At 38.7% G+C, this 23095-nt stretch overlaps 1 protein-coding gene across 2 annotated transcripts in view; it reads left to right on the top strand.

The window, feature by feature from the left end:
• PJA2 (praja ring finger ubiquitin ligase 2) overlaps positions 1 to 23095 on the top strand; it is a 365369-nt gene that overhangs the window by 265334 nt on the left and 76940 nt on the right. The window contains exon 1 of one of the 2 annotated variants that reach the window (XM_059916870.1): positions 21084 to 21222. The exons of the other annotated variant lie outside the window; for it this stretch is intronic. The gene's annotated coding sequence lies outside the window, so the exon portion shown is untranslated. Of the gene's footprint in view, positions 1 to 21083; positions 21223 to 23095 lie in introns of those variants that run through there. 2 annotated transcript variants of the gene reach the window in all.

Genomic DNA, 23095 nt, shown 5'->3' with positions numbered 1-23095 from the left:
TGGCGATTTCTCCCTTTATGTCCAATAATATTTGCTTTATATATTTAGTTGCTCCTGTATTGGGTACATATATGTTAACAAATGTAAAATCCTCTTCTTGTACTGATCCTTTTATCATGATATAATGTGATTCTTTGTTTGTCGTTTGTTATAGATTTTGTTTTAAAGCCTATTTTGTCTGATATGAGTATTGCTACACCCACTTTCTTGTCATATGTTTGCATGAAATATCTTTTTCCATCTCCTCACTTTTAGTCTCTGTGTGTCTTTAGCTCTGAATTGAGTCTCTTATAAGCAACATATAGGTGAGTTTGTTTTTTTTTTTAATCCAGTCAGTAACCATATGTCCTTTGATTGGAGCATTTAGTCCATTGACATTTAAATTGATTATTGATAGTGCTTAATGTCATTTTTTAACTTGTTTTCTGATTATTTTTATAGTTCTATGTTCATTTCTTTTTGTTTTAGTTTCTTTCCTTGTGGTTTGATGTTTTCTTTAGTGGTATGCTTGTTCCTTTCTCTATGGTTTTTGTGTATCTACTGTAGGTGTTTGATTTGTGGTTACCATGGGGTTCATATATGTTGACCTAGAACTATATTTACTTGTTTTAAACTGGTAGTCATTTAGGTTCAAAAAGAATCTAAAACATCTAAAATATCTACATTTTTTACTCCCCTCCCCTACATTCTGTGTTTTTGATGTGTTCTACATCTTCAAGTTTATCCCTTCACTGTTTATTGTAGTTATTGTTTGTCTTACTTTTTTGTCTTTTAATCTTTGTACTATTTTATTTAAGTGGTTCATCCACAGCCTTCAGTATACATTTGCTTTTACTAGTGGGATTTTTCCTTTCCTATAGATTCTTACTTCTTGTTGTAGCCATTTTTTTCTACTTAGAGAAGACCCTTTATATCTTTTAGGGTAGGTTTAGTATTGATGAATTCCTTTAGTTTGTGCTTGTCTGAGAAGTTCATTACCTCTTCTTCAATTCTAAATGATAATCTTGTTGGGTAGAATATCCTGGATTGTATGTCTTTCCCCATAGCACTTTGAATATATCATGCCACTACCTTCTGGCCTGCAAAGTTTCTGCAGAAAAATCAGTTGATAGCCTTATTGCGGGGGGGCGGGGAGGGGATGTCTCTTGTATATGACTCTTTTTTTTTTTCTTTTGCTGCATTTAGATGTCTTTCTTTAACTTTTGCCATTTTAATTATGATATGTCTTGGTGTGGGTTTGTTTGGGTTCATCTCTTTTGGGACCCTCTGTGCTTCTTGTACCTGGATATCTGTTTCATTTTTCAGGTTCAGGAAGTTTTCAGTGATAATTTCATCAAATCCATTGTGTACAACTTTTTCTCTCTCTTCTCCTGGGGACCCCTACAATGCAAATATTTGTACCCTTCATGTTATCCTAGAGGTCCCTTAAACTGTAAAGTTTTTGTTGTTCTTTTTGCTGTTCTGAATGTGTGATTTCCAGCATTGTATCTTCCAGATCACGTCTGCGTTTTCCCATATCACCCAGTCTGCTATTAATTCCTTCTGGTGTATTTTTTATTTCAGTTATTGTATTCTTCAGTTTTGACTGGTTCTTCTTTCTTTAGTTCTGACTGCTTCTTCTTCATATTTTCTAGTCCCTTGCTAAAATTCTCACTGTGTTCACCTATTCTTTTCCCTAATTCACTTAGTATTTGTATACTAATACTTTGAACTCTTTATCTGATAAATTATTTGTGTTTCATTAGCTCTTTTTCAGGGTTTTTCTGTTGTTCTTTCATTTGAAATAAATACATTTGTCCTCTCATTTTGATGAAGTTTCTCTTTCTCTATGAAATTAGGTGAAATAGTTACCTATTGCAGTCTTGAAGGGGTTTTCTTACATGGGAGTGTCCCTTTACAGTCTTTGTGTACCCAGTGACTTTGGTGGGAGAATTGGATCTGATGTGAACATGAGTCATGCCCTCCTTCAGGGTGTGCTGATGGCTATCACCTTGGTAGAAAGTGACGCTGGATCTGGAGGGACTAGAGCCAGAGGCAGTTGTGAGCCAGGGCTTCTCCTCTGCTCAGTGGCCAACACCACCCATCACCTTATGGGGGCAGGGTTGGGTCCCAAGTTGCTGGAGCAGAAGTCTTGATGGTTGGGTCCAAGCTGGCTCTGTTCTCTGTAAGAGTGAGATTTCGTCCACTGCAGCACTGACACTCTTGGCCCAGAGGGGAGCAATTCCGGAGCAAGAGCATCTGGAGCAGGTGCTCAGTGTGGAACGGGGTGCAGACTGTGTCAGAGTCCTGGACTGCTCCTGATCTACTGCCTTTATAGGCACCAGCAATGACCACCCTTACCCCATTCAGATGCCATTCTGGGTCCAGGCTTGTACTGTGCCTTAACAATTCCACACTACCATCAGCTCTGTCAGCCCTTATCTTAATGTGGTGTTGTGCCACAGAGCAAGTGTGGCCAGAGCGGGCGCTTGGCTCAGACTGGGGGGCACACAGTGGCAGTCACAGGAAAATGACCAAAGTCCTGGGCTATTTCCATCTGCTTCCTCTGCCTTGTTTTGGGAGTAAGCAAGTGTTGGCTCACCCTTCACAAGAAGAGTCTAGGTTTCTAACAGCCCTCCTGCTAGTCTCACTGGTTTTCAAACCAGCTAAGCAAACCCATCTTCCAGGTTTGGATCCCAGGGCTGTGGTGCCCAATATGGGGCTCAAACCACTCATTCCCCAGGGAGGATTCCCCTCTTCTTCTGTGTTCCCTGATGAGTGTACAGGTCCTGACCTTTCTACCTATTATGTGTGGATTTTTTCTTACATCCTTGATTGTGCAAGAATCTTTCTGCCAGTCTCCACTTTGTTTTCAGTGAGCATTGCTGTACCTATAGATGTATTTTTGATGTGTTCATGGGGGGAGGGTGACACCATGTCCTCCTACTCCACCATTTTGATCTCCACACCAGTTTCTTTTTCAGTACTTTCACTTACCTCTTTAATTAACCACTTTGGGTTAATTACAACCTTAACTGATACAGTCCCCATCATAAGGAAACAGAATTCATCACTTTCAGTTTAAATATATACTCTCTTTCTCTTACAAATATGGATTAATTAGAAATTAAATGAATCCCTACTGTTTTTAGTGCTCCTTGCCTGGCAATGCTGAAGACATATCCGAGTATAAGATCCAGAGAAAGACTTCTAGGCTTGAATAATCTATTAGATCAAAGAGTATTTTTGAAACAACATGTTATGTCCTCTTCCTCTTGAATCTACATGAAAATAATATTTTTAAAAACTTATAAGTATAAACCCTAAATTATAAAGGTAATAAGAGGAAGGACATCAGCACATGAGAGACTTCAATTAATTTATAGGAAATAGAAATCAAATGGAAAATGTAACTGATGGAACCAGTCAGAAAAAAGCTAAAATCTCAAGGATACTTAGAAGGAGTTATAGCTGATGTGGGAAATTAGCAAACTTAAAAGAGCTTCAGACATACTTGGTATTCAGCAAGCTAGATATTAGAAGTACGAAAAGCATAAGTAAGATACGGAACTGAAAAAAGATAATTGAAAGCTCTATATAAATGCTAAGCAATAGAAATATACTTTGAGCCACATAAATAATTTTAAATATTATAGTACCCAAAGTAAAAAGAAACAGTGAAGTTAATTTTGATATATTTAAATTAACCCAACACATATCTGAAATACTAATTTTCAGTAAGTAATCAATATAAAAATTTTAATGAGTTTTCTTTTTTGTACTAAATCTTTACACTCTGGTGTGTATTTTATACTTACAGCCATCTTAGTTCAGACTAGCTACATTTCATGTGCTCAATAGCCACATGTAGCTAATGGCTACTATATTGCACAATGTAGCTCTATATGAAATTCCATGGGGAAAAGCGAACAGTCAAGTGTCCATCTCCAAGACAGAATAGTTAAATGTGCTTTCACTCCCCTGAAGAAACTGAATGGCCCTGGAGCAGTATTTTGGCATTTTAATATCTGTGATTCTCACAGCAAAAGAGCTTCCTCCGCTTAAAGACAAATAAAAGGCTGTCTTCCAGTCAACAAGCCCCATTCATATTCACAGAACTTACAATTTACTTATTATTTTCAAATCAGAACACAAATCAAGGGTCATCATATATGTAAAGAAAGCTTGTAATAAAAGGGAGAGGAATATTGAGATTAAAAAATACTATAAATAACATTGAAGGAAACATAACAGAAGGGAGCTTTAAAAAAATAAAAGAAACCTTTAATTAGAATTTTTGGGGTCAGCAAGATGGCAGAATAGGAGTTTTCTATCATCATCTCCCCCACAGAACATTGATTCTGACAACCACCCATGGTTAAGATCACCTTTGTGTGAATCCAGGAGTCCAGTGGAGAAGTTTCAGCACACCATTGGAACAAAAAAATCCAAGAATAGGTGTATTGAAGAAGGTATGAAGAATAGTTTCACTGTACCCATGATACCCCTTCCCCAAGGCAGCACAGCTCAGTGCTGAGAGAGGTCCCTTTAACCAACAATTTCTCCCACAGGGGAAAGTGAGAGCACAGTGAATGAGTACCCACAAAAATGAGACAAATAGATGTATCTATCTACGGAATATTATTCTACCTTTTAAAAAATTGCCATTTATACATGTGTGAACCTGGAGGACATTATTCTAAGTGAACTAAACTAGACACAGAAAGACAAATACTGCATGATCTCACTTACTTGTGGAATTTCAAAAAGTCAACTCATAGTAACAGAAAGTAGGATGGTGGGTACCAGGGTGAGAGAATAGGGGAGATGTTGATCATAGATACAAACTTTCAGTTATAATATAAACAAGTTCTAAAGGCCTGATAAATAGGCCTAATATAATATATGGTGTCTATAGTTAATAATGATGTATTGTATACTTGAAATTTGCTAAGAGGGTATATTTCAAGTGTTCACACACACACGCATGCACACACACATAAAGTAACTGTATGATGTGATTACTATGCTAATTAGCTTGATTGTGGTAATCACTCCAAAATGTATATGTATAGCAAGACATCAGATTGTATACCTTAAATATATACAATTTTTATTTGTCAATCATACTTCAGTAAAGCTGAGTGGGGTGGAATTAATCTTTGGAAAGATTCAAGAAAAGATTACATACAAAAAATAAGAGCAGTATGGCATAAAAAAGGAAAAAATCTTAGAAATAAAAAATATGAGGGCTGAAAAAATAATTCAGTAGGAGGAATTAACATTTAGAAACTCTTAGAAAGCTGAAGAAAATTTTAGAGGATGAAAGAGTGAGAGCAAAGAATTGAAAGATATCTAGAGACAGAGCAAAGAAAAGAGAGTGAAGGAAATTATCGATTATAATAATATTAAAAAAATTTCCCTGTGCTCAGATTTAAGTCTTCATACCAAAACTTACCCAGTGCCTAGCACATGAATCAAAATAGACCCACAATTTAGAACAAATTGTTGTAAAAGTTTAGGACACAAAAGATAACGGAAATCTTATCTAAAAAAAAAGTGCTAAAAGCTTCCAGAGAGGATAAACTACAGGTCACCTACTATATCATTTAGAAACAGCTTCAGAAAACTGAAATCCACTCTAGTAAAATTTATTATATGATAAAAAATGGCTGGGAGGAAGGGCTGATGAAATAGGCTCTGATTTGGGCATCCAAGAACTATCCACAAAGTCACACTGAAAAGCTGGACCACCAAAAGAACTTCTGCCCTTGCCATGAACAGAAAAACAGAGTATCAGGAGCTGTTTGGCAATTCAAAGAAATGATCACCTTAGTTCCCAGCTCCAGAACTGCATCATCTCCACCACAATCGACACCAACAAAATGGATATCTCACCTCCTAACTCTGGACTGCCACAAAACTTAAGAGCAGACACCAGGATCTCGGCCACAGCTGCTAGAGATAATTCCAATTCTTCCAACCTGGGCTTACAGCAGAAATAAACAGAACAGTAGAAGGGTAGCATTGACTTGTGAGATTCACTTTCACCTTACAAATCTCACATGAGTGCGTGTAATTGGCAGAACCTAAATCATATCTGGAAACTTAGCAGCAATAGAATCGAAGAAGGAGAGTTCTTAACTTTCCAGTTTTCAGATATCTCAGAACGTTGTAAGGAAAGCTGAAGAGGTCAATAATCATTGTCTGTCACACTCCAGCCCCCACTCTCTTCTTTTCATACTTAAACTTTCACACAAAAACAGCTACCATATAACTGCATTTAGTCTTTCTAGGAAAGAGAACCAAAGTCTTATCGGTCACTGCACCCACTTCTCAAAACAATATTGATGTTTTGAAACCCAATGGTTCTCAAATCCTAGCCTGCATTTGATTCACCTGGAGGGCTCATTAAACACAGAGTGCTGAACCTTAACCCCAATGTTTCTGATTCAGTAAGTGTGGAATACAGCTTGAAATTTTGCATTTTCAACAAGTTCCTAGGTGATGCTGTTGCACTTCTGCGGGTTCAATAGGTTGAGAACCACAGGTGTAAGTTTTCGTTTTTTTTTTTTTTTAGGTCTTAAAGCAACATTCATATTTGCTCATAATAGTGTTTATTTTATTTTATTTACTTTTTTATACAGTAGGTTCTTATTAGTCATCAATTTTATACACATCAGTGTATACATGTCAATCCCAATTGCCCAATTCATCACACCACCATCCCCACCCCACCACGGCTTTCCACTCTTGGTGTCCATACGTTTGTTCTCTACATCTGTGTCTCATCTTCTACCCTGCAAACCAGTTCATCTGTATCATTTTTCTACGTTCCGCATACATGCGTTAATATACGATATTTGTTTTTCTCTTTCTGACTTACTTCACTCTGTATGACAGTCTCCAGATCCATCCATGTCTCAACAAATGACCCAGTTTCGTTCCTTTTTATGGCTGAGTAATATGCCATTGTATATATGTACCACAACTTCTTTATCCATTCGTCTGTTGATGGGCATTTAGGTTGCTTCCATGACCTGGATATTGTAAATAGTGCTGCAATGAACATTGGGGTGCATGTGTCTTTTTGAATTATGGTTTTCTCTGGGTATATGCCCAGTACTGAGATTGCTGGATCATATGGTAATTCTATTTTTAGTTTTTTAAGGAACCTCCATACTGTTCTCCATAGTGGCTGTAACAATTTACATTGCCACCAACAGTGCAAGAGGGTTCCCTTTTCTCCACACCCTCTCCAGCATTTGTTGTTTGTAGATTTTCTGATGATGCCCATTCTAACTGGTGTGAGGTGATACCTCATTGTAGTTTTGATTTGCATTTCTCTACTAATTAGTGATGTTGAGCAGCTTTTCAGGTGCTTCTTGGCCATCTGTATGTCTTTGGAGACATGTCTATTTAGGTCTTCTGCCCATTTTTGGATTGGGTTGTTTGTTTTTTAATGTTGAGCTGCATGAGCTGTTTATATATTTTGGAGATTAATCCTTTGTCCATTTATTTGTTTGCAAATATTTTCTCCCATGCTGAGGGTTGTCTTTTCGTCTTGTTTATGGTTTCCTTTGCTGTGCAAAAACTTTGAAGTTTCATTAGGTCCCATTTGTTTATTTTTGTTTTTATTTCCATTACTCTAGGAGGTGGATCAAAAAAGATCTTGCTGTGATTTATGTCAAAGAGTGTTCTTCCTATGTTTTCCTCTAAGAGTTTTATAGTATCCGGTCTTACATTTAGGTCTCTAATCCATTTTGAGTTTATTTTTGTGTTTGATGTTAGGGAGTGTTCTAATTTCATTCTTTTACATGTAGCTGTCCAGTTTTCCCAGCACCACTTATTGAAGACACTGTCTTTTCTCCATTGTATATCCTTGCCTCCTTTGTCATAGATTAGTTGACCATAGGTGTGTGGGTTTATCTCTGGGCTTTCTATCTTGTTCCATTGATCTATGTTTCTGTTTTTGTGCCAGAACCATATAGTCTTGATTACTGTAGCTTTGTAGTATAGTTTGAAGTCAGGGTGTTTGATTTCTCCAGCTCTGAGTTTTTCCCTCAAGACTGCTTTGGCTATTCGGGGTCTTTTGGGTCTCCATACAAATTTTAAGATTTTTTGTTCTAGTTCCGTAAAAAATGCCATTGGTAATTTGATAGGGATTGCATTGAATCTGTAGATTGCTTTGGGTAGTATAGTCATTTTCACAATATTGATTTTTCCAATCCAAGAACATGGTATATCTCTCCATCTGTTGGTATCATCTTTAATTTCTTTCATCAGTGTCTTATAGTTTTCTGCACACAGGTCTTTTGTCTCCCTAGGTAGGTTTATTCCTAGGTATTTTATTCTTTTTGTTGCAGTGGTAAATGGGAGTGTTTCCTTAATTTCTCTTTCAGATTTTTCATCATTAGTGTATAGGAATGCAAGAGATTTCTGTGCATTAATTTTGTATCCTGCAACTTTACCAAATTCATTGATTAGCTCTAGTAGTTTTCTGGTGGCATTTTTAGGATTCTCTATGTATAGTATCATGTCATCTGCAAACAGTAACAGTTTTACTTCTTCTTTTCCAATTTGTATTCCTTTTATTTCTTTTTATTCTCTGATTGCCATGGCTAGGACTTCCAAAACTATGTTGAATAATGGTGGTGAGAGTGGACATCCTTGTCTTGTTCCTCATCTTAGAGGAAAGGCTTTCAGTTTTTCACCATTGAGAATGATGTTTGCTGTGGGTTTGTCGTATATGGCCTTTATTATGTTGAGGTAAGTTCCCTCTATGCCCACTTTCTGGAGAGTTTTTATCTTAAATGGATGTTGAATTTTGTCAAAAGCTTTTTCTGCATCTATTGAGATGAGCATATGGTTTTTATTCTTCAATATGTTAATATGGTGTATCACATTGCTTAATTTGCGTATATTGAAGAATCTTTGCATCCCTGGGATAAATCCCACTTGATCATGGTGTATGATCCTTTTAATGTGTTGTTGGATTCTGTTTGCTAGTATTTTGTTGAGGATTTTTGCATCTATATTCATCAGTGATATTGGTCTGTAATTTTCTTTTTTTGTAGTATCTTTGTCTGGTTTTGGTATCAGGGTGATGGTGGCCTCATAGAATGAGTTTGGGAGTGTTCCTTCCTCTGCAATTTTTTGGAAGAGTTTGAGAAGGATGGGTGTTAGCTCTTGTCTAAATGTTTGATAGAATTCACCTGTGAAGCCATCTGGTCCTGGACTTTTGTTTGTTGGAAGATTTTTAATCTTTACTTGTGATTGGTCTGTTCATATTTTCTATTTCTTCCTGGTCCAGTCTTGGAAGGTTATACCTTTCTAAGAATTTGTCCATTTCTTCCAGGTTGTCCATTTTATTGGCCTAGTGTTGCTTGCAGTAGTCTCTTAGGATGCTTTGTATTTCTGCAGTGTGTATTGTAACTTCTCCATTTTCATTTCTAATTTTATTGATTTGAGTCCTCTCCCTCTTTTTCTTTATGAGTCTGGCTAATGGTTTATCAATTTTGTTTATCTTCTCAAAGAACCAGCTTTTAGTTTTATTGATCTTTGTTATTGTTTTCTTTGTTTCTATTTCATTTATTTCTACTCTGATCTTTATGATTTCTTTCCTTCTACTAACTTTGGGTTTTGTTTCTTCTTCTTTCTCTAGTTCCTTTAGGTGTAAGGTTAGGTTGTTTATTTGAGATTTTTCTTGTTTCTTGAGGTAGGCTTGTATAGCTATAAACTTCCCTCTTAGAACTGCTTTTGCTGCAGCCCATAGGTTTTGGATCATCGTGTTTTCATTGTCATTTGTCTCTAGGTATTTTTTGATTTCCTCTTTGATTTCTTCAGTGATCTCTTGGTTATTTAGTAATGTATTGTTTAGCCTCCATGTTTTTGTGTTTTTTTCGGTTTTTTCCCTGTAATTCATTTCTAATCTCATAGCGTTGTGGTCGGAAAAGATGCTTCATATGATTTCAATTTTCTTAACTTTTCTGAGGCTTCATTTGTGACCCAAGATGTGATCTATCCTGGAGAATGTTCTGTGCACACTTGAGAAGAAAGTGTAATCGCTGTTTTTGGATGGAATGTCCTATAAATATCAATTAAATCTATCTGGTCTATTGTGTCATTTAAAGCTTCTGTTTCCTTATTTATTTTCACTTTGGATGATCTGTCCATTGGTGTAAGTGAGGTGTTAAAGTCCTCCACTATTATTGTGTTACTGTCCATTTCCTCTTTTATAGCTGTTAGCAGTTGCCTTATGTATTGAGGTGCTCCTATGTTGGGTGCATATATATTTATAATTGTTATATCTTCTTCTTGGATCGATCCCTTGACCATTATGTAGTGTCCTTCCTTGTCTCTTGTAACATTCTTTATTTTAAAGTCTATTTTATCTGATATGAGTATTGCTACTCCAGCTTTCTTATGATTTCCATTTGCATGGAATATCATTTTCCATTCCCTCACTTTCAGTCTGTATGTGTCCCTAGGTCTGAAGTGGGTCTCTTGTAGACAGCATATATATGGGTCTTGTTTTTGTATCCATTCAGCAAGCCTGTGTCTTTTGGTTAGAGCATTTAATCCTTTCACGTTTAAGGTAATTATCTCTATGTATGTTCCTATGACCATTTTCTTAATTGTTTTGGGTTTGCTTTTGTAGGTCCTTTTCTTCTCTTGTGTTTCCCACTTAGAGAAGTTCCTTTAGCATTTGTTGTAGAGCTGGTTTGGTGGTGCTGAATTCTCTTAGGTTTTGCTTGTCTGTAAAGCTTTTGATTTCTCCATCAAATCTGAATGAGATCCTTGCTGGGTAGAGTAATCTTGGTTGTAGGTTCTTCCCTTTCATCACTTTAAGTATAGCATGCCACTCCCTTCTGGCTTGTAGAGTTTCTGCTGAGAAATCAGCTGTTAACCTTATGGGAGTTCCCTTGTATGTTATTTGTCGTTTTTCCCTTGCTGCTTTCAATAATTTTTCTTTCTCTTTAATTTTTGCCAATTTGATTACTATGTGTCACGGCATGTTTCTCCTTGGGTTTATCCTGTACGGGACTCTCTGAGCTTCCTGGACTTGGGTGGCTATTTCCTTTCCCATATTAGGGAATTTTTCGACTATAATGTCTTCAAATATTTTCTCGGGTCCTTTCTCTCTCTCTTCTCCTTCTGGGACCCCTATAATGCAAATGTTGTTGCGTTTAATGTTGTCCCAGAGGTCTCTTAGGCTGTCTTCATTTCTTTTCATTCTTTTTTCTTTATTCTGTTTCGCAGCAGTGAATTTCACCATTCTGTCTTCCAGGTCACTTATCCGTTCTTCTGCCTCAGTTATTATGCTATTGATTCCTTCCAGTGTAGTTTTCATTTCAGTTATTGTATTGTTCATCTCTGGTTTTCTGTTTTTTAATTCTTCTAGGTCATTGTTAAGCATTTCTTGCATCTTCTCGATCTTTGCCTCCATTCTTTTTCCGAGGTCCTGGATTATCTTCACTATCATTATTCTGAATTCTTTTTCTGGAAGGTTGCCTATCTCCACTTCATTTAGTTGTTTTTCTGGGGTTTTATCTTGTTCCTTTATCTGGTACATAGCCCTCTGCCTTTTCATCTTGCCTATCTTTCTGTGAATGTGGTTTTTGTTCCACAAGCTGCAGGATTGTAGTTCTTTTTGCTTCTGCTGTCTGCCCTCTCCAGGTGTAAGATTTAGAATAAATTGTGTCACAGGCTGTAATTGATATAGTATTTGTAACCTCTTTTTCAACTACCTGTTTCATGTTTCTTTTGCCCTGTTGGTGGTCAAAGTTCTTTTTAACTGTTCAGTGGGGAGTCTCAAAACAAACTTGGAACACGTGTTTGTAGATGACTCAGGCTCTTCCAGGATGGGTGATTGAATTACAGTATAAAGAAGTACCTCTCCCCCATCCCCTTTCTCTCCCAGCAGTAGGTGGTCCTTATGTCTACAGGTAATATCAATAGACTTCTCTTGAGTTACTCCATAACATTTTAGGCTTTATCTGTTACATTATCTAGTTTTGCTTAATTAATACAAGATTTCGTATAACAAAATATTATAAATACATGGCACTGACCTAGCAGTTGGTCAGCAGATGGTAAAGTATCTGATAGCAGATGCTAGAAAAATGGAGATCCATGCTATGCAGTCTTAAAGAATTTGGTTAAAAAAGAGCTATCACTGTGGTAATTTGGGAGGCAGATAAGGTGCCTGCAGAGTCTACAAAATTTTGAAAACAGAATGTCAGACGTGTGTGCTGTTGCCACCGACAGTTTATCAAAGTATAAGATGAAAGAGATGAGCTCAGGCAAGAAATGGTTGTATGTAAATAGGAATAGAGAAATTCACAAGTTTGGAGCTGCAAATTACTGGAAAAGTGGACTTCCACTCTAAGCTGTGAGATAAAAGACTGAGAAAGGTTTTGATCAATACAGGCCAATTAAGACTAATCTTTAGTCTTTCCCACCCAAGCCTGATGGCCTCAAGGTAATCACCATTAAATGGAAATAGAGAGGCATGGAGGTTAGAAAGCAAAGAATTAAAGAAGACTTAGAAATAAAATCTGGGAAAGAAGTCTTGATATGGCTAATATCACCTAAGACTGCATGGAAGAAAAAATGTCAAAAGTTTAAGATTTGAAAAGAATTTTATTGATAAAGCACCATGATTCTAGATGGTTCATGACTAAAAATGCGTTTCCTTGTTCAAACTTTAAAACAGTCATCTGGTGTACTTCTGGTTGCAACCACAATTGATATACATCCATCAGACTAACCTTCCCACTGAAAGTAATTATAAAAATGGGGAAAATATATAAAACAATGTTTGAAGGCATTGAAGAGGTACCAATACAGGTAGGACTTAAGAACCTATGATTCTTGAGAGTAGTGAAACATATGGGAAGCTTCACATTCATCCTGGATTTTTCCTTGAGAGCATTTACCATATTGTGGTGCCAAGTACTAGAGTTCAAGCCAAAAGTGGCATTCTTAGTACACAAGGAGAGGGAAGTCAGAAGACAGAGGGCTGTACATAAATGATATTATTACCAATGGTTTACACAATCCAGAATCAGCATTCTAGGGAAATAAGATGGGTGTTTTCAGTAAAAAAAAAAAAAAAAAAAAAAAGGTGTGAAGAATGGAAATGCATTTTGTTAAAGGGGAAAATGCTAGTTTTGTCCTAGAGCTGTTTGTTTCTGAATGGAAAAGAAAATAGGGGACGGATTAATATGGATACAGAAAGTTATGCAAGGTTTGTGGAAGAGGAACACTGAGGGAGTTTTGTGCTTGGTCAGGATTGGCTATGATAAGATTGAATTTAATTAAGAAAATGGATTTAAAGGTAAAGTGTTACTAAACCTGAATTTTGTTTTCTCTCTAAGAGGACAAAGTTTTCTTAAAATATTGAACTGCTTTTGATTAATAGGTTGTGTGAGTTTCTTTGTATTTAAGTGATTTATTACAACTTTTGAGGTCTTTTATTGTCACTTTGGTTGCGTGAATGCATATTGTTTCACATCGATTTAAGATCCTATTTGACCAGGTGTTTTAAAACTTCTTGATATTTTTGACAAATTCCCAAACGTCAAATTTTAAGTAAAGTTCATTTGACGTCTAGCTAACTTTGAGGTTTTCCAAAGGGTCCCTGAAACACCTCAAAATATTTGTTTTTTCTCTATCTCAGAGAGTAATATTAAAGTAATTAAGCTTATTTGGTATGTTGAATTACAAGGGAAACATTATTGAATGAGTGGTGATAAAACTTCTTTGGTTGTATTATGTGGGTAGATGTTATTAACATAGATATTCTAGAAATTATATGGAACTCCTAAAATTCTGGTATGTCCTGGTAAAATGTTATCAGTCATATTTCTAGTAATTATCTTAAATTGCTATATGTCATAGCAGTAGCCAAGTTTCTTTTCAATTGCATTGTAATCAGTTCCTTAACCTCGACTTTTTAAGTCTTTTGTCATTTATTGTTGTACTCTGATGCTTTTTCAAAAATGCTTTATCTTCAAGAAGATTCATAGAAATGACTTTTTGACAAGTACAGGTTTCTGATAACTTTCAGATCATACCACTGAACTGGGTAAGTAATTAAAGAATTCTAATGGAAAACCTGATGACTTCAAAAAACTATTAACAGAAGATTAAGATCAAGGATAAGTTACATAGGACTGAACAAACTTATGAGTATGGTTATAATTTTTCTTTCTGTCTGAAATATCACTGTTTTTTAACCTGTGTTTTCCAGATATAAGGAAAGCTTTAAATTATACCTCAATAAGTAGAACTGAAACATTTATCTTTCCTCTCTACCTGATCCCTCCAGAATTTGGAAACTCTTAAGTTCCCAGAAACTTTCTCAGGCATAAGGAAGGCCAGTTTCTAAAAGGTGCCAGAATCTCAAGGTATTTGGCAACCTCCAGAAGAGAAGAATTCACCCAAATCCATCACCCAAATCTGTAGATATCACAAGTGGAATCTATGACACACCCCTGGTGTGGCTTTCCTGGCCTTGAGAGTTTTTGTTTTTTGTGTTTTTAAAGTTCAATCTGAGATTACTTATGAAAAGTTCCAGCACAGCCAGTTTGAAAAAGCCTATGTCATCAATCAACCAGACTTATTTCGCAAACAGATTAGTCTTAATTTGGCTATATTTGGTAGAAATGAGGGTAATTTTAGGGAGAAAAAGATTATGTTTTAGTGAATATTAAATTCTAGTTTTGTTAATTGAGGTCTGTATTTACTGGCTAAGACTCACTTTCTAGATAGCTCCTTGTAAAGTTTAGTTATTAAAAGGACACTCTAAGTTTGTTTCTGAAGCTTATCACAGTGATCTAACTTTGGCTGAAAGTCGGATTCACCATGACCTGCAACCAGGAGATTATGCATACTGGAAAAGATTTCACATAAAGGACTCTTTACAGCCACCTTGGAAGAAACCATCTCAGGCCTCTCCTGGATGAACTGCAACTCCTGTTTTTGACACTTGACTACAACTAAGACCAGCACTACCAGGGATGAGAAGAAGATGACATCTGAAGTAGGAGCTAACCCAGGACACCGGACTAGGCCTGTATACTGATTACTTTGACAATTGCTCATGATTTTGCTTATAAACCAAATGTATTTCTTCTTTGTGCTCAATCTTATGCAAGTTTCAAAAACTAATCAAATTGCTGGGTTTATGGCCAATTACCTATGTCCATTACTCCCTGTTTGCCTTGGTGGATTTCTCCTCTCCAGGGTTCTAACTGGATGGCTCTTAGAAATTTTTATTTTAAAGGAAAGAACTCTAGCACCACTCAAGCTAATGTTACCACCAATATCACTGAGACCCTCTTACCCAGTCAATTAATAATGCCTATTCTGACCTTGGCCATAAATACTTATTTTTATTAGATATTGAATATTGGGTGGCTCCTAACAGGATCTAATGGATTTCTGGAACAAGTTTATGACCTTGGCTCTCTCCAGGTTGCTTAGGAAGGTATATAATTGGTGAAACAGCTCCTGCCAATCTGCCAGTCTGCCTTTAATGCAGGCACATGGGGTTTGATCAATTTTCCAATCATCAAAAGAAGGGTATGATCATTTGATCTCAATATTTGTTCCTTCACTTGGAATAGAAGATATCATTATTCATATAAAGGCTTTAGCAAAATTCACTCAGCAAGCTTTGAATGATAGTAATCAAACCATTAGCTGCTCAATTCGGAAGTCTCCATGATGAAAAAAGCAGTCTTACAGAATTGCATAGCCCTCAATATTTTAGCTACTTCCCAAGGGGGAACTTGTGCAGTAATATGTACTGAATACTGCATCTTTATACCTGACGAGTCTTCAAATGTAACCAGTCTTATGACCCATAGGAAGTGTCACATTTCTGCTCTGAACAATCCTCTTCCCAGTTTAGGGGAAACATTAGGAAAATGGTTTGATTCAGGAGGATCTTGGCTTAAATCTTTGCTAATGATGTTGTTGATCCTACTGGCAATTTTAGTTACAGTTTGTGGAACTTACAAGGTAAGAGTTTCTTGCCTTTCACGCTATGTGTCACTTGCTCATACTAAGATAATGATGTCTAAATGACTTGAAACTATAGATTACACCAATAGTTCTCTATAAAATAATGGACATATACAATGCACATGTGAGAAAAATTGGCTTAAGTCTTACTGGACAACCTAGAATTGACTGTCAGTCCTTGCCAAACATTCTGCTATTATAATCCCTCAAAAAAAGAGAGAACCAGGCTATTAAGACTTGGCATCAGGACTTCCCTGGTGGCACAGTAGTTAAGAATCCACCTGTCAGTGCAGGGGACATGGGTTCGAGCCCTGGTCCGGGAAGATCCCACATGCCGCAGAGCAACTAAGCCCGTGCGCCACAACTACTGAGCCTGCACTCTAGAGCCCGTGAGCCACAACTACTGAGCCTGCGTGCCACAACTACTGAAGCCTGCACACCTAGAGCCCGTGCTTTGCAGCAAGAGAAGCCACTGCAATGAGAAGCCCGTGCACCGCAACCAAGAGTAGCCCCTGCTCTCCACAACTAGAGAAAGCCCGTGCACAGCAAACAAGACCCAATGCAGCCAAAAATAAATAAATAAATAAATAAATCTGTTAAAAAAAAAAAAAAGACTTGGCATCAAGGGACATGATGACGCAGTGTAGGCAAGCAACCACGCCGGAAAATATTTGCTCACCTACTGCTTTCTATCGAAAGGTTAATGATCAAAAGGGGGAAATTGTGAAATAAAATTCATATTTCATGACAAGACAAGAAACATTTAACCATAAAAAAATTTTTATTCTTCTCCCTTTGGCTTCCTCTCTCCCCTCTACTGTTCATTATATATTGACCAAACCTCCCCCATCAGCAGAAATATCTGCTCAACCATAAAGAGCAACATTTTCCTGACATCAACAAGACAACTCCTTAAAAGATAACATTGCTTCTTGATCTTGTAAGGGACCACAATGATGCTTAGATATGGATTATGTAAACCGTCAATAATACATCATTTAATGCACAGCCCTGTCTCAAAAAGCTTATATAACTGTGCCTTGAATTGTAATGGGCGGAGTATTCTCAGAGCTTTCTGAGTTGCTGTTCCCTGGGTTATAATCCTCAATTTGTCTTGAATAAAATTTTCCATTTCTTTCTTATATTGACTGATTAATTTTTCATCAGCAGTGGTGTGTGGCCATTGATGATTCCATTTGGTTAGCTTCATGCTCATCTAATGATTAGACAGAGATTTCCTTAGATGCCTTGAATCAGTATGTCTCCCAGGGTTTGTTGAGGGTATGTGTGTGTGTGTGTGTTTTGGGCAGGGCTTCAACACCAAGCCAGGCAGTTGACAGTTCTCCCTTAGCCTTCACTTCGTGCTTATGCAAAGCCTCAAGGTCAGCCTTAGGTGAATGTTTAGGGCCTTCTCAGGTCTTTCCTGAGCTTACGCACTGCTTAGCACAGTCCTGGGCATGTGTGTGAGTTTCTGGATTCTCATGAATATGTTGGAGCTTACAAAGTTCCTACAGACAAATTTCTAGCTTTTCCTTTTAAGCTTTTTGGTTAACCTATTGTCTGCCCCAACCTGTTTCCACTGCCTAAGGTGTGGCAAAGTTAATCAATTCCCTTTCATTGTGTTATTTTTGTTTGTTTGTTTGCTTGTTTGTGTTTTTTTTGTTGTTGTCTCTTTGTTTTGTTTTGTTTTTTACAAACACTTCTGGGGAAAAGGCTCTTCCCCAGAAAACCACTGGTTTGGCTCTGAATCAAATCAAATCAGGATAGGCTTGCAAGTGAGATCTTCTGGGGAACCACCAGATAGGTTAAATGATGACTCTTCTCTTGGAATTAGGCTTTGGAGGAGTTCCAGCCTCATTCTGCCTTGTCTGGTATCTGCCAGGCTGCTCCTTTTCACCATGACTGTCAACTATTGTTTTTCAGTGCTATAGTGGAGTTGGAGATGATGGGATTAGATTATAACAAGCCAAAACATTACAAACCTTGCTCTTCTTACTGAGATTCAGCTGTTTTCTTGAATAAATGCTTCCTGGGTTGCTGCAAGCCCTTGGTTGATTTCCACAGTTCTGAAAAAGTTGACTCTGACAATTTTGCCAGTTTTCTCATTGCTTTTATGGAGAAAAGAATTTTCAGAGGTGCTTACATCTCCATTTTTGCTGATGTCACTCTAAGGATATAATTTGAATTCAGGTCCTCTCACTCCTTTACCAATCCTCCTTCTGTTACATCTGTGGTTCTCCAACTTTGCGTGCATCAGAATCACCTCAAAGGCTTGCTAAGATACAGGTCGCTTGGCTCCACACCTAGAGTTTCCAATTCAGGTCTGAGGTTGGACCTACCTGAGAATTTGCATTTTAAAAAAGTTCCCAGGTAATGCTGATGCTGTTGGTATGGGGATCACTCTTTAAGAACTACTGCATTACATCCTGTGGTACCTTCAACTCATTGCCTTAGGGAGTGTTCCCCGCCTCTGAAATCAATAATAATACATATGTCATTAATACATATCTCTCTCTATATATGTAATAATATAATACATAAACCACTATAAATATGTATTTAGTACTTACTACATGCTAGGTATGATATGTTTCACATTTATTAGGTTATTTAGTCTATAGTACAACAGCTCATGAGTAGGCTTTATTACTTTCCACATATTTAAACTGGAAATTGAGGCCAGAGGTGTAAGAGTCCAGAGGCACTCAGCAATAAATGTGGGAGCTAGTATGAGAGTACAGTCTTTTGATTCTGGAATACATGCTATAAGCCTCCACAAGAGTGTTTCTCAAAGAGTAACATAGATTACTTCTGATGCCTTGGATAACTTTAGTTGGGACATGCATGCAGGATTAAAAACAATGACTCACATAAGTGAGAGAGTGATTCCTATTTTGGTTCTATTTTTCTATCCTTTGATTACATCATGATAAAAATGCCATTTGCCTACCTGCGTTTTAAATGTTTCTAGTGCTTGGTAACCCTCCCTTTTTACAGGGAGTAGTCTTTAGGCTGAGAGACCTTAGTAGAAAACATACTCTCTATCCCCAGAATTTTAAAACATTGCTTTATGTTCACTTTTCTTTCAGTTACTTTCAACTTAGGAGAGGTGATACAGGTTTTCCATTAATAGTAATTTATAAAGGTTTTACTCTTTTTTTAAACAATTTTTATTTATTTATTTATTTATGGCTGTGTTGCGTCTTCGTTTCTGTGCGAGGGCTTTCTCTAGTTGCGGCGAGCGGGGGCCACTCTTCATCGCGGTGCGCGGGCCTTTCACTGTCGCGGCCTCTCGTTGAGGAGAACAGGCTCCAGACGCGCAGGCTCAGCAATTGTGGCTCACAGGCCTAGTCGCCCCGCGGCATGTGGGATCTTCCCAGAGCAGGGCTCGAACCTGTATCCCCTGCACTGGCAGGCAGATTCTCAACCACTGCGCCACCAGGGAAGCCCAAAGGTTTTACTCTTAAAGAAATTAAAGGAAAGACACATTTATTTAAAGAAAATAATAAATACTACTGCGAGTGGTATACACAGATATGGTATGAAAGAGATTAAAATTTGGGGAAACCCTGCCCCAACAAACTGGTTAGTGTACCCAATTCAATCAATATGCAACAACCTAAAAGGAGATCAAGGAAATGTGATTAAAGTATCAATTCTCTTTCAAAGAAGGAGAGACTTGGATGGAGAAAGAGCCACAACTTCTAGAGCAACATGTGTAAAGCAGAGAAATATCAAGTGCGAAATGGTTTCTGGGTAAGAAATGTACTACAGGAGTGGGCTGAGAGTTAGTTTGGCTTCACAAAATGTCAAGCAAATTCTCATAGTCCAAGTTTTATAGGAGATCTGGGATAATTTGTTTTCATCAACAGCAAAAAAATTAGTCTTGGTTCACTGGCAGGAGATTTCGCAGTTGCCAGGGACAGCACAAGAAATGGGGTTCTTAACTCTTGGCGGAGGGGATGCGATAAATGTATTTTGGGCATTGGGCATGTGTGCGGAGGGGGTGAAGAGGTGAAGAGAGTTGGGGGTAAGATGGGAGGAGAGTCGTAATCAGAGAAGCGGACACGTTCAGGATGAAAAAGAGGACCTATGCAGGACGAAGAAGCAATTTAGCATCAGTGACATGACTGACTAAACTGTTATCCTTGTTTAAATTAAGCAAGGTATCCAGGGACTACAGCTGTTGTATTTATTTTGGTTGCATGTGATGTTACTTCCCGGCTTGACAACCCATCAGCCCCAAGGTGCAACTGGAAGGCTCTGGTCAGGCCGTGGCTATACAGAGGAAACACAGGCATCCCCTATAACCCGCCCCCACCCCAAAAGAATCAGAAAAGAGGGGGCAGGCGACTGACTGGGGGACTGCGGAGTGGGAGGGGAGAAGGCACTATATAGTGCGCAGGCAAGGTGGGCAGGGAGGAAGACCTGCCCTTCTTCCGTCTGCTGTTTTCTCTTGGCCCACCCATATCTGAACTGCAAAGGTTTGAACTTTATGCCAGGAGACCCTAATCTTGCTAGTTAGGTTTCCAGTCAAATTAGTATTGATTCTAACGCCTCCATCTTGGTTGTTGCTGTTGGAATTTCTGAGAGTCTAGCTGCGCCAGTTCTTCCTTTAGCTCTCCACACCCCCTTCCCTTTCCCTGAGACCCCGCCCTTTTCTCCCAGCCCAAACCACAAAAGGCCTGCTGTTCCAGCCCTAGCATGGTGCCCCGCCCCCCCTCAAACGTCGCAGTGCTGCAGGGAAAGGAGGCGGGGCCAGGCAGGGGTGGGTTTCGTCCTTCCGCTCTACGGCCAATCGGTGAACTTCCCCCTGGGCGAGGAAGGGGGACCAGGGTGTAAAGACAGTCCAAGTATTTTTCCCTTTTTCTGCCACGTCCCAACCATTGACGTGAGCCCACTCCTCAGGTTCCGATTGGGTATGTGGATTTTTCCCTCAGAGGTCCTTTAAGCCTATTGGTCGACTCTGCTTTAGGGGCGGGGCTTGCGTTCCCTCCTCCTTCTCCTCTACCGCGGCGCAAGGGGCGGGACGCGCCGCGGCCGCTTCTGCTTCCGCCGCCGGCGCCGCCGCCGCCGCTGCCGCCGCAGCCGCCGCCGCCGCCAGCCGCTGCGCGTTCGGCGGGGGAGGAGTCGGAGGCGGAGAAGAAGGCGGTGGCGGCGGGTGGAGGTTCTAGCGCTGTTCTCGCTCCGGAGCCGCTGCACAGTTCGGTGAGGGGATTTGTTTTTTTTTTTTTTTAATATGGCTTGTTTTCATGTTGGGAAGGTGAGGGACAAGGCGAGGAAACTGCTGCCTTCACCTCCTCCGTTTCTTAATTTCTGTCCTCGAGAAGGAGTGGGGCCTGTCCCTGGCCCGCCGCGCCGGCCATGGTGGGTGGGGTTGATGGCTGGGAGAGGCCTTCTTCGTCTTCTGGGCCCTGTCCAGCCCGAACCTGGGGCCACGCTCTTGTCGGTGGCCGCAGCGCCCGCTGCCTCCGGCGATGGCATAGATTGGTATCGGGGTCTCCACCGGCCGCTCTTTCTCGCTGCCTCTTTTGCTGTCCTTGGTGCCTTGGCCAAGGACCCCGCTGCCTTTCTCCCTACAATCGCGACTGTTAGAAGAGTGTGTCCCCTACTAACACCTCTCACCCGCCCTCTCTGCCCATTTCCAGTCACCCTGTGTAGAGCTGATCCATCTTACGCCACAGGCCTGCATCAGCACCCCTTCCCCGAAAAACCTTCCGTTGCCGTCGCTCTACTGACTGTATTTGCATTTTTCCCGATTGTCACCGAGGCTCTGTCACGCAGACACCCTGTACAGACCATAACAATCGTTCTTCTCCCGATATTAGCACCATTCCAAATGCTTCTCCCAGTTAGCGCTGTCAGGTCAGAGCCCGCCTCTGGCGGATGCACCTTCAATTTCGGCCTCCCTGAGATTACTGCTTGTTAATCATTTTGCGCACATTCAAAATGGTGAGTTTAAAGCCGCTCAGACCAAGTTGAAGAGGGGAGGAGGTAGTCTTTTTTACTGAGAGGAAGAATCTATTTAGGAGACTTAACCTCTCCAGGCATTGTTTTTTCTTCTTCTTCTTTTTTAACATACGCATAGGCACTGCTTTGAGTCTGCTGGTTCGGGGAAGTTTATGATTTTTTTAAAGGCTTAATATGTTGTTATTTTTATCATAACTGGTAAGTTAAATTTCTTTATATTGGCAGCCACCTCTGGTGAAAACTATAGATCATTTGCAGAGTATGTAAATAAACATGAAGATAAACGTTTTAAAGATTTTTATAAACGTTTAAACTATTTTTTCCCATGTCCTCTGGAATTTATCACTTTTATATGAAATAACTTTAATTTTAAAAAATTAATTAGACATACGAACTAGATGTAAAATTCAGCAATACAGAAAATGAACTTTAAGTAAAATGTGAACATTTCCTTTCATCCCCCAGTCTCATTCCAGTGTCTAGAGTTAACAGTATTGTACTTTTCTCATGTACACTTTTAAACACATATGCATACATGTAAAGTTGGGGGAGTTTGGTGGGGTATATCAAACACATTGGTATATCACTTGCTTTTTTCACTAAGTTACATACCTTGGCCATCTTTACTTGTTAAACCTAAGTCTCCCTGATACTTTTTAAAAGCTAAATGATATTTCCATAGCTTCAATGGGCTGTAATTTACTTAACCATTCCCTTACTGAAAGACATTTGAATTAATTAGTTTCTTTTTCCTATCACAAATAATGCTTTATTTGAAGCCAACTTTTACATTTATTTGTTTTTAGTTACAAACTTTAAATCTTCTTAAATTTTAAGACTTCAGACAGTATGGAAGACTGTAAGGTAAAAAGTGTACCTCCCACTTCCCCTTCTAGTTCTACCTTCATCCTAAGAGTCAGCTGTTCAGGAAACTTCCTCTTTATGCGATTATTTCTGGAGCATGGATTCCTAGAAATGGAATTGCTGGGTTAAAAAGAGAATGCATATTTAAAATTTTGATAACCATTTCTCCCTCCTTATTACTCTTTTCGAAGTTATTCTTGACTCATGCGTTTCTTCTCCAAATGAACTTTCGACTCAACTTGTAAAT

Source organism: Balaenoptera ricei, chromosome 3 (genome assembly GCF_028023285.1).
Source record: "Balaenoptera ricei isolate mBalRic1 chromosome 3, mBalRic1.hap2, whole genome shotgun sequence".
Taxonomy (NCBI): Eukaryota; Metazoa; Chordata; class Mammalia; order Artiodactyla; family Balaenopteridae; genus Balaenoptera; species Balaenoptera ricei.
This window is presented reverse-complemented; position numbering and strand designations above follow the sequence as displayed.